This window comes from Podarcis raffonei, chromosome 15 (assembly GCF_027172205.1).
Source record: "Podarcis raffonei isolate rPodRaf1 chromosome 15, rPodRaf1.pri, whole genome shotgun sequence".
NCBI classification, from domain to species: Eukaryota; Metazoa; Chordata; class Lepidosauria; order Squamata; family Lacertidae; genus Podarcis; species Podarcis raffonei.
The window spans coordinates 41,772,855-41,785,000 of NC_070616.1; the positions used below are offsets into that span (position 1 = coordinate 41,772,855).

The 12,146-nt window shown below is 42.5% G+C and overlaps 1 long non-coding RNA gene across 3 annotated transcripts in view; it reads left to right on the top strand.

Moving 5' to 3' along the window:
* Nucleotides 1-1,940, top strand: part of LOC128402425 (uncharacterized) — a 28,249-nt gene extending 26,309 nt beyond the window's left edge. For all 3 annotated transcript variants that reach the window (XR_008327685.1, XR_008327687.1, XR_008327686.1), the window contains 2 exons: nt 200-973; nt 1,577-1,940. This is a non-coding gene — a long non-coding RNA (uncharacterized LOC128402425). The remainder of the gene's footprint in view (nt 1-199; nt 974-1,576) is intronic.
* The last annotated feature ends 10,206 nt before the right edge of the window (nt 1,941-12,146 follow it).

The window sequence follows — 12,146 nt, forward strand, 5'->3', positions numbered from 1 at the left end:
AGAGGTATGCTTCTTTGGAAGGAGATCACTCATATGGCATTTTGAAATAGTTTCTGCCGCACCAAGATTGTCTTGAAAACAACAGAGCACAAAACACATGACATGGAATTCTCAAGCATGTTCATCAAATGTTAAAGGGTATTTATCTACCAGCATTCTCCCGCTAATCAAGTTAAATTTGTCTGTCTGTCTTTTACAGGAAGATCAATCAAAGAGGAAATCTCATGACAATATCGACCTACAAAAAATGAAAGATTCCTACCAGTGATGTTGCTTAAAAGGTCCATACCTGGAGACTAGCTTGCGATGGAGAATAATCTAATATTGTTTGATTTTTTAATGTAATAATGTTTTGCCACACTGCATAAAAGTTTCTGGATTGTCCAGTCCTTTTATCAATCACATTTGATTCCTTATTTTCTCTGCATTTTCTCTGTGCTTTGTAATAGTTGCACTTATTTGCAAATGTGCAGGCAGAGCAGGGTCTGTGTCAACAGCTGGGGTAGGTGGGCAATTGCTGTGATCCCATGCGCCATCCAGGTCTACTGACAAGGGCCCCCTGGACCCGCTCTTCCTTTTCACCACTGCAATGTACTTGTTCATCCGACTCTCACTCTGGCCAGGTGGTTTGAAGGAAGGGCTGTAGAAGCAGGAGCCACGGACTGTTTGCTCATTGATTTTTTGCCTGAAAAGCACACAGCAAATGGAGAAGAGAAGCAGCTGGCAATAATAGCATGGAGGGTATAGACTCACTGAGGAAACAGGGGCCCATGGAGGGTTCTTGCCCCTTCTCCCTTCAGTCCTTGGAACTAGCATTGAGGTTGAACATAGGGGAAGGTTCACAGCTATAAACATGCCACTGCTTTCAAATCAGATCTCTAGGGAAACAACCTATTTCCAGAGCCCAAACAAAAATGTCACCCTGTCTCTCTATGCCGGGGTGGGCAGAAGGTAGACCACAATCTTGTGGGATGTAAACACAGGAGCAGTCAATGACAACATTCCTAGAGTGTACATGTTAGAACATGGGGAGGGATGTCTGTCTAGCAAGCAGGTAAACTTCCTGGGGACGGACTTCCTCCGCATGTGACCAGAGGTGGGTGTGGCCTCAGCTGTGCAGGTAAATGACAAAAGCACAGGGCAGGCAGCCATCTCTCTCTCTCTGCCATCTTCCTTCCATGAGGAAACATCTAAGGATGCTCTCTTGGCTCCCAGCCAAGAGAGGAGATAAGGACTATCTTGCTACAAGATAGATTCTAAATGTATTTTACCTTTTTAAGCCTGTCTGCCTTCTGGGATCATATTGTGAACAGAACGTGAGTAAACTCTTTTATACTTTTATGAAGACTGTGTGGTGTCTTGTATTTTAAGAGGGAACAAAAGGGGAAATTACCAGAGTAATTATTATAGAGGTTCTAGTGAACCTGTGCAAGCGTTACCGTTGCGAACTTAAAGGGGAATGTCTATAAACTCTGCTGATATTTTTGGGAACTTGTTAGCACAAGTTGGATTAGGATATAATCTCACAATATATCCTCTCCTGCACCCCTGAACATTCCCACAAATCTACTAGTAGACCTCTGAGTGATTTGCCAAAGATCTGCAAGAGTTCCTGACTCCCAATTATTTAACATATACATACTTATTTGATCACTTTGATCCTGCATTGCAGGGCGTTGGGCTAGAGGACCCTCGTGATCCCTTCCAGCTCTACAATTCTATGATTCTATGATCTGCGTAACTTGCACCTTTAAAAGTTCCACCTAGTGACTATATTCAGACAGCACTTTATTCCATTTTCTTCTCTGTTAATTTTCACATTTTTTTGATGTTTCACATAATGTAAAATACACTTCTGGAAATCTAACACAATGTAGTAGAAGTCTAATGTTCATTTCCATGTTAATTACTTACCTTTTTAAAAGAGGTTTGCAACCCTGTTTACTTGGTTGTGTGCTATAATTTTCCTATGGTTTGCATGGTGTTGTGGGTGAACATATCAGACGACACAGCGATTCTTCAAACAGCTCTTGTTTATTCACAGAACAGAACTAAACTGAAGGGTTCAGTCAGCCTGCTTATATAGAGCTCCAGTACAACATAACTGTAACAATTTTCTAAAACTATCCAATCACTGAATGTCACTTTTGATCCCTTATTTGCATAACTATCTACAGTATCCCCCTGCTGGCCCAGGGTGAGAACTTCAGTACATAACACATGGATTGCTGTTCATGTGATGATTTTTTTTTTGGGGGGGGGGAGTATTCCTGCATATGGCTTCAGTGGTGTGTGTGTAGGCAGCACTTTTCCATTTCACCTCAGGCAGTGAAATGGTACATGCCACCCCTAGCTTAGAGGTACCCCATCCTTTCATTCTAATTTAATGTCTTTTCCACCTGGCCAGGGCCGGATATAGGTTTGATGAGGCCCTAAGCTACTGAAGGTAATGGGGCCCTTTATATGTCCAGCTGTCCTTTGTCAACAACAAATTGTTGCTGTTTTTTGTGTTGAATATATGCTATATATGCCCACTACTTACATCATAGGAGCCTGCACAACACAAAACACTGCTGCTGTATGTAGGTTTTATTTTATTTTTTATCTTATATTTTGGAAATGTACATCTAGTTTTTTCACTTTAATTTTTTTTGGGGCCCCCAAGAGAGTGGGGCCCTAAGATATAGCTTGTTTAGCTTATACGTAAATCCGGGACTGCACCTGGCTCTGCTTGGTTGATCCTGACGTTCTAGTAGACAATCAGAGTAAATCTGCCGGGCCTGAAGTCTGCCCACTTCCGTTCTGCAGCTTTCTCCCCAACTGCTGTTTCTTCACACACAGCCAGCTTGAATCACATCTTCCCTGCAAGGGGAAGGGGGGAAGTAAATCCCCTTGTACAACAGCTCCCCGTTATGCCAAAGCCAACTGCAGATGCCAGTGGTTGCTTTTAAGGGCTTCTGGGTTGCAGGAATGTGTTGATTTGATTTATTTATTTAATGTAGTCATTGTTCAGAGATTTTGATGACAATGATTTATTGCATTGGTTAGTGGGCATACAAACAATAGCACAGTAGAACCCAGCCTCACCACCCAAGGGCTGGGTAAATGAAAAGGTCTTGAACACATAAAAACTGAAAACAGTGGTGCCAGGACACATTTCCCTGGAGAGAAGATTCTTTTTTTTAAAAAAAAAATTATTGCAATTTTAAAAATTACAGATCTTACAGTGTCTTTTTCCTTTACGTCACACACATAATCTATTTTTCTTTCTATACATATTCGTATTCATCTACGTGTACATCATCTGGTGTAGTGGTTAAGAGCGGTAGTCTCGTAATCTGGGGAACAGGGTTTGCGTCTCCGCTCCTCCACGTGCAGCTGCTGGGTGACCTTGGGCTAGTCACACTTCTCTGAAGTCTCTCAGCCCCACTCACCTCACAGAGTGTTTGTTGTGGGGGAGGAAAGGAAAGGAGAATGTTCATAGAATCATAGAGTTGGAAGAGACCACAAGGGCCATCGAGTCCAACCCCCTGCCAAGCAGGAAACACCATCAGAGCACTCCTGACATATGGTTGTCAAGCCTCTGCTTAAAGACCTCCAAAGAAGGAGACTCCACCACACTCCTTGGCAGCAAATTCCACTGTCGAACAGCTCTTACTGTCAGGAAGTTCTTCCTAATGTTTAGGTGGAATCTTCTTTCTTGTAGTTTGGAAGAAAGAAGATTCCACCTAAACTTTAGGAAGAACTTCCTGACAGTAAGAGCTGTTCGACAGTGGAATTTGCTGCCAAATCCAAATGCTGGATGTTAGCCGCTTTGAGACTCCTTAAAGGGAGTGAAAGGCGGGATATCAAATCCAAACTACTACTACTACTACTACTACTACTACTCTTCTTCTTCTTCTTCTTCACTTCCCTCTACCTCTTAACATCTTCATCTTCTCTCTTTATTTCCTTTTCTTTGTACTGTATTCCAATATAACTTCAACCTTGTCTCCTCAAATTAACTTTTATTTTGTGAAATTTATCACTGGAGAGAAGATTCTATAAAATGGGGGGGGGGGAGGGAAGCACCACTGAAAATACCAATTCTCATGTGGTCACTGTCTCCACCTCTCAGGTGAGGCACATGAAAAAGGGGCTGGACTGGTTCTTGTGGTGAGAAATGGTCCTTGAGATATTGGGGTCCTGAGTTGCATAAGGCTGTATAGGTCAAAACCAGCACTTTGAATTGCATTTAGCTGATTTCTACTATTTCTGATTCCCCCCCTCCCCCGCTGGTTCTATTTTGTGTTTTGAAAGTAAATTTGTAAACCACTCACTTTGTTTGATGGACAGTGTAAAAATGCAATAAATAAGTAGAATACAGTTCCACAATCAAAATGAAAGATATTTGGGCATTTTGCCAGGTCTTCAGGATAATCTCCAGTAATCTACTGGTTCAACCAGCAGATCTCACTCAGTAGAATCATAGGATTTGAAGGTACAACCCATATGTATACCAGAGATGGGCAAGGGTCATAGGTCAGGGATAGGGCACCTGCTTGCATACAGAAGGTCCCAGGTTCAGCTCCAACGAGGGCCAGGGATGTGCCCTGCCTGAAACCCTGCAGACCCCCTGCTGGATGGACCAGTTGCCTGACCAGGGCCGTCTTTATTAGGGATGCAAGGGGTGTGGGGACCTGGGTGCCGAATTCTGGGGGGTGCCAAATGTATACTACGGTATACCGATTCCTCTCGATTGGTGGCAGTGAAAAGCAATGGAGTGAAAGTCCCCCCCCACCCGTCGCTCTGTTACTCCTTAGCGTCAAATTTTCCAGACGAGTCAGGAAACAAAAGCAGTTTTTTCTGCTGCATCCTTGTTACAGGTGAGCGATTTCCCTGGGCCTGACTCAGTGTAAAGCAGCTTCCTAGGTTCCAGTGGTTCTCCAGATTTCCTTTAATGAATTGCTTATATCCTGTTTTAACTTCCCAAGGGGAACTAACAGAAAATGCCCCAGTGAGCACATTTTGGAATCTTCAGCATAACAAAACATAGCATGTATCAAAATATAAAACAAGTCAGAACCACATTTATGTCAAAACAATAATACAATATACAGGTGAAACTCGGAAAATTAGAATATGGTGGAAAAGTTCATTTATTTCAGTAATTCAACTTAAAAGGTGAAACTAATATGAGATAGACTCATGACATGCAAAGCAAGATATGTCAAGCCTTTATTTGCTCTATTTGCAGTCCTTGTTTTGCTGATTTCATTTAATATTCTAATTTTCTGAGATTATTAATTTGGGGTTTTCATCAGCTGTACGCCATGATCATCACAATTATAACAAATAAAGGCTTGATATATCTTGCTTTGCATGTCATGCGTCTATCTCATATGTTAGTTTCACCCTTTAAGTTGAATTACTGAAATAAATGAACTTTTCCACGATATTCTAATTTTCTGAGCTTCACCTGTGCATAAGAACTAATTCAATAGCAAGAGTCCTCCCTTTGGCTTTGATATCCTCACCCCAAGTCCCCCTATGTCATCATCACCACAATGGAGGAGTCCAGCTTCTATCATCCCTTCTAATTACATATAATCCTTCCTTACTCACACTAGCACAGAGCAGAGCACAGATCTTGCAGATAAATAGGAAACGTCTTGAATAGCTGGTTTCAGTCTTTTAATTAAGCAATTCAGGATGCCCTTTGTGCACACTGGATTCTTCCTGATAATTTCTCCTTTACTTCCCTCTTAAAATAAAAACAACAATACAGTATTCTTGAAAAGTAAGAATAAAGTTTACTCACATTCAGTAGCAATCTGAAGGCAGGCTTTAGTTGCAGGTACATTTGTTGATCCCCAAAGGGGAAGATGGCTGTGTGTCCAGCCCTTTTATTTGGGTCAGCTAGGGCCACGCCTTCTACCTGGCCACAGGAAGTCTTCCTTGTTTGGAGCCACCTCCCCTTGAGTGCCTTCCTCTCTGTGTCCATTCTAGCAAACAGGAAATGTTGGACTTGACTGCTCCCACAGAAAGAAGGAGCATTTTTATTTATCCAATTAAAAGGTACTAATATCCATTTCCTGCCAGGCAGATCAACTGGTTCTTCAGGGGGATGGGGAAACCACAGTCCTTTGTTTAGTGTTCAGGGTCTCATAATGGATGTGGCATGTGTTCTTTGTTGATAAATTGAGTTGTTTCAACATTGTTTCTTTTTCATTCAATAGTGGGGACAAACCACTCTTTCTTAAATAGCTCTCTTATCTTTGTTCGACACTGAGCAAAATTGCTTAATGCAGGCGTCTTGCTCATTTAATGCTTGTGATCTAGGAGTCTATACTAAGCTCTCTTCCAAAAGCCTAATCCCCAATGTCCTAAATAGATTTTCATTAATGAAAGGAAGCTCTCTAAAACGTCATATCATAAACATCTTGGAGTATTTCCAGGTTTTGGAAGACCTGGTGACAGAATTCCTGAATCATCTATGCAGGGTGATGAAGCTTCCATCCTCCCATGGAGTCTCTAATCTCCCCTACTTTGTCCTCAGCGGCAATTGCTCGGCATGGCGTAGTGGGACTGGGCAGACCTGGGTTCAAATCAGCCATGAAGCTCACTGGTTAATCTTGGTAACCAATGAATATGGGTGAATATTTCAATTTCAGTTTCTCACTTTTCCAGTCTTAAGTTCAATTCTTCACAATTCCATATCAGTTTGCATTAAAAAATAAATAGATCTGAAAATTCACCAGCATTTTAGTGCAAATGTGATGCAATCTCCCACAATATAATGCATTTTTTATGTTAGTTTCACTAATACATTCATTTATATACACACTTCACCTAAGAATATGCATTTTCCCACACATTGCTTGGTGGAAGTAATGCATTTCAAAAATGGAGATGTGCTGATTTCAAAGGATGTTGTGTTTTGGTTCTCATATTATTTCAAAAAGTGCAAATTATATAAGCTGGCCTAAATGTGAACTGAATCAAATTTATCCCATATATCTCCCTCCCTCCCTTTGAGTCAAAGAGCTGTTGTGAGGATAAAATGAGCAGAGTATACATGTGCTTTGGGGAAAAGGCAGGATATTAATGTAATTTGTATGGGTAACTCAGCAAATGTCTTTTTTTTACAATGTAGTATCTCTTTGTGCTGAGTTAATGAGTTATCACCACAGTAATGCATTTCTTGGCATAGCCTCATGTGTTATATTAATATCAGTTCAGTTGCACTTGGCATTCCAATTCTTTATCAGTTTCAGACATGAAAAGGGCAAAGTGGATTTTGTAGAGCTATTAAGTTTTCCTTTGCATGACTTGTAAAAACAGGCTTTAATCAAAAGATCTTCAAGTGGTAGAGTGAAAGGAAGGGGTCAAGAAGACAGGCTGCAGCTTGGCATGCCCTTGTGAAGCTCAACTGAACTCTTACTCTCCAAAATTAGGTCAGATCCACAGCATGGCTTCCCCAAACAATCATGGGAGCTGTAGTTTGTTAAGAGTGTTGGGAAGTGTAGTTCTACAAAGTTTCTAGGATTCTTTGGGAGAAAGCCATGTAGTTTAAATGTATAGTGTGGATGTAATCCTAAGCACTGGAAAACAACCATCTTGAAAGTTTGTAGCACAAGCCACCTGTGGATGGCACCAATCAGCTAGCGTCCATATAACCCCCCCCCCCCCAATCCTTAGTGCACAATTGTGCTTAAAAACGTTTTTCATATAAAATAACACACACACACACAGAGAGAGAGAGAGAGAGAGAGAGAGAGCGAGAGCGCAGGTAACTCAACTGAAGTGTTTCTGTAATGTAGTGGTAGGTAAACTGTAGACCCCCAGATGTTGTGAATCTTCAGTCCCATCAGCCCCAGCCAACATAACTAATAGTCATAGACAATGTGAACTGTAGTCCAACATTTGGAGGTGCACAAGCTTACAAGCCAGTCCAAGACATTCTGCTGCCTGTGGCAAAGGGCAAGATGGTGCCTCCTTCACCTTCCATATACAGAAACTGACCTGATTGGCAACTGAATCTCACTTCCACATTGGGGATAGGACACTGTTCTCCTTATCACCTTTGTGCATTCTCAGTCAAATGTTGGACACACACCATCTTCCTCATGTCTTCTTATTCACTTATTCTAACCACCATCACCAGTTTTCTGCACATTTTCCACTTATGACATTCCCACTATGGATTAAATCAATTGATTTGCCACCCACTCCTGCTCACAGCTCAATATACTCCTGCATTTAACTGGGTGCTGAAAGGCTTGACTCACCTAGTGAGAGCATCATTATGCTTTGTAGGAACAGAGGTGGGCAAGAAAGGTATCTATATGGTATATATCCTGCAGTGGGAGTTCTTTAGTCACTCACAGTTCAGAAACTTTTAGAAACTGCATTTATTTACCCAACTGTGCAATGCATCTAGATAAGTAATGTAACAAATTTTTTTCTAGTGTGGAAAGAATTTTGAGAGCAAAAACTCCTAGGAATCACACTGTCAAGGTTCCCATCATGGCAATAGCACTAATGCTAACGTTGAACTAAATAATTGTGAAGAGTTAAGCAGTAATAACTTTCTCTTCTTCCATAGAAAGAAATGTAGGGGGGAATACAATGCTACCCCCACTCAGAGTTGACCCAATAAAGTTAACAGACATGGCTAACTTGATTCATTTCAAGAGGTCTACTCTGAATAGAAGTCAGTTGGCTAAAAACCAGGCATAGGCAAACTCAGCCCTCCAGATGCTTTGGGATTGCAATTCCCATCATCCCTGACCACTGGTCCTGTTAACTAGGTATGATGGGAGTTGTAGTCCCAAAACATCTGGAGGGCCAAGTTTGCCTATGCCTGCTATAACCTATAGAATGGGAAGGACCAGAAAGGTCAATTAAGCCAACCTGTGCAAGAAACCCACAACCACAGCATCTCTGTACAACCAGCATCTTCTTTAAAATCTCCATCACCCTCCAAGGTAGTCAGTTCTGTGCTATGTTAGCTAAGAGTTGGACTACACACAATGCCAGTTAGTGAAGCAGTTCAATAGTGGGAACTGCTTGCCACCACTGTTGCATGAGCAAAAGGGGCGTGGAATTTCTACCTTAAATGGTAACCACTGGGAGCTAAGGTAGAAGACATTGCAGTCAGCCCTGGGAGAGTGCAGTGGCTGGGCTACTGACATCAGTCCCCCCCCCCCGCCCCTGACTGCTACCAGTAGGAGTGAGAATTCTCCTTTCAGCCCTTGATTACCCTGGAGTGTTGACTGGTGGCTCCCACCAGCCACAGCCATCACACTTAACATTGGGAATAGCATCTGATACAGGTAGTAAGACTGGAAAGGGCCCTGGGCCTGAGATCCTGTAGGGTCAATGCCAGTTAGCACAGACAGATTTGCAGTAGAGGGGGAAATGGGAGCAGTTGTACTGCATTGTGAGGTTTATCCTTGGGAGGGAGCTATATTGGTGCGCCCCTCTCAGAAAAAAAATCACTGCCACAATAATGACATGAGAAATTGTTACATTTTACACGGCCCAAGTACTTGAAACACTCTCAAGCCTCATAGACTGGAGCACAGGCCAGGTCGTTTGTAACTGAACTATTTTGAGGTGAGGTTTATTTATTTTTAAAAAAGCAAATGCTCCAGTGAGTGCCAGTCCAAAATTCTTACAAAGTAATACCTTCCACACTCCCCATTTTATATATTGGGCATGTTGTCAATGCACATATATGACAAAGCTTGTAAAGGGTTCCACCAGTTATGCCAAATAAATCAGCCAACAGTGCAATCCTCTGCAGGCCTACTTACAAAAGAAGTCCCATGGAATTGAATAGAGTTTATTCTCAGGTTGAGTGTATAGGATTGTTGTGTAACTGTGCAACTCTACTCAGGCCTAAGTCCTGCTGACTAAGTCCTGCCACAAGATGCCTCAACCTCCAAAGGAGCAAAGCTTGTGGGATAGCTCCTTGCTGTCTCTGAGCCTTGATTTAGGAAGTCCTGGTTGCACTCTGTGGCCTTTACTCATGCCAAAGTGTGCACAGGGTTACAGCCTCAGAGCGCCTTAGGAAATGTGCAAGATCTCCCAATTAGCTCTTTCACTATAGATAGATATACAGGGATATATTGCCTGGGAAATATAATTTAACAAAAAATGTTGCTGTAATGTAATTAGTGGTTTAAATGATCATTTAACAAACATGGCGGGAAGGAGATCCTCTTATCTGAGCAGGCAGAGGGAAGCCCTCTTGGGGGCTTCTGTTCTTGCTTGCTTCCTGTCTGCCGGGCTCTGTGCTTCTTGCATTGAGAGTGCCAGCCTCCAATGGTGTGGGCTGTAAGTGAGGGTGCCCCCCACCTGCCCCTGCCCCCTCTCTCTCTGGGGAGGGAGGGATGGGAAGAGAGCAATGGCACTTCCAGCCTCCCAGCAATCTCTTCTCTCCCCTGTCCTGCGAGGTGCTGCAGGATCCAAAAGGGGTCTATTGCCACTATCTCTACCAGTCAATCTCCAATAGTGATTTTTGTGCTCCTCCTGGCCTATGCCTCTGGCGCAGGCTGGTTTCACTGTATTGCTTAAGTAAGGTATCTTTAGAATCTTTCCTGGGGATGGGGAGATAACCAGAATTAGTTGGCTCCAGCTGTCTTGATCCCTGGCTCCGTCTGCTGTCAGTTACTTTGCCCTCCAACACACCAGCTGCCACACCTCAAGCATCTGCTTCCCCAACAGGGAGAAGAAGAAGAGTTTGGATTTGATATCCCGCTTTATCACTTCCCGAAGGAGTCTCAAAGTGGCTAACATTCTCCTTTCCCTTCCTCCCCCACAACAAACACTCTGTGAGGTGAGTGGGGCTGAGAGACTTCAGAGAAGTGTGACTGGCCCAAGGTCCACTCCACCCTGCATGTGGAGGAGCAGGGAAGCGAACCCGGTTCCCGAGATTACAAGTCCTCTGCTCTTAACCACTACACCACACCTAATCTATTGATTTAGGTTTCTCTCAGTTTCTCATATTTTTGAATCTAAAGTTCATTTATCCACATTTCCACATTAGCTATGATTGTTTTTAAAAAGTCCTCATGAAAATCCACCAGCATTTTAAAATAATTATTACACACACACATGCAAAATACAATGTCTTTTTCCCTGATATGACTCAAGGTGGCTTACAGATACAAGTAAAGGTACAGGGACCCCTGACCATTAGATCCAGTCATGGCTGACTCTGGGGTTGTGATGCTCATCTCGCTTTATTGGCTGAGGGAGCCAGTGTACAGTTTCCGGGTCATGTGGCCAGCATGACTAAGCCGCTTCTGGCGAACCAGAGCAGCGCACAGAAATGCCGTTTACCTTCCCGCCGGAGTGGTACATATTTATCTACTTGCACTTTCAAACTGCTAGGTTGGCAGAAGCAGGGACCGAGCAACAGGAGCTCACCCCATTGTGGGGATTCGAACCGCCGACCTTCTGATCAGCAAGTCCAAGGCTCTGTGGTGTAACTCACAGTGCCACCCACGACAGATACAAGTAAGAACTGCTAAAAATGTAGATAAGTGTGCATTTCTCCTAACATACACATTTTTGCATGCAGTTTTGCCTAATATACAAATATTTGCAAAACATATTTTCCCTAATATTTATTTTTCTCCCAATACAATGCATTTGGTGTGTGATTTTTTCCCTAACATTTGCATTTCTGTGCACAATTTACATTAGCATATGTGTTTCTGAACACATTGCTTGGCTGGAGAACTGCCCTGTTAAATTTGGAGAAGTGTTAGATTGACCTTTAAATATGAACTGAATCGATTCCACGCACACACTAACCCATCACTGTTCCTCATCATTTCTTTTCCAACCAATACATTTGTATATCACCACTTTAAAAAATAACTTGCCAAAGGAAACTTGGCTGACAAAAGAATTGCATGAACTTTCTGTTGGGAAAAGGGAAAAGAAATCTTTGTTTGCCTGTGCCAGGATCAGTTAACTACACTTCCAAAATTAAAAATTTTTTTTGGCCTTTTCCCATTGTTCTGCTTTGCATTTTTATAACATCATTGTGCAATCCTCCCCTGAAGTTTCCATAGACCCAAGATGGAAGAACCATCTTATCATTCTTTTTAAAGAATAGGGTTTTCTTTTTCTTCTTGGTAGCTGCAAGC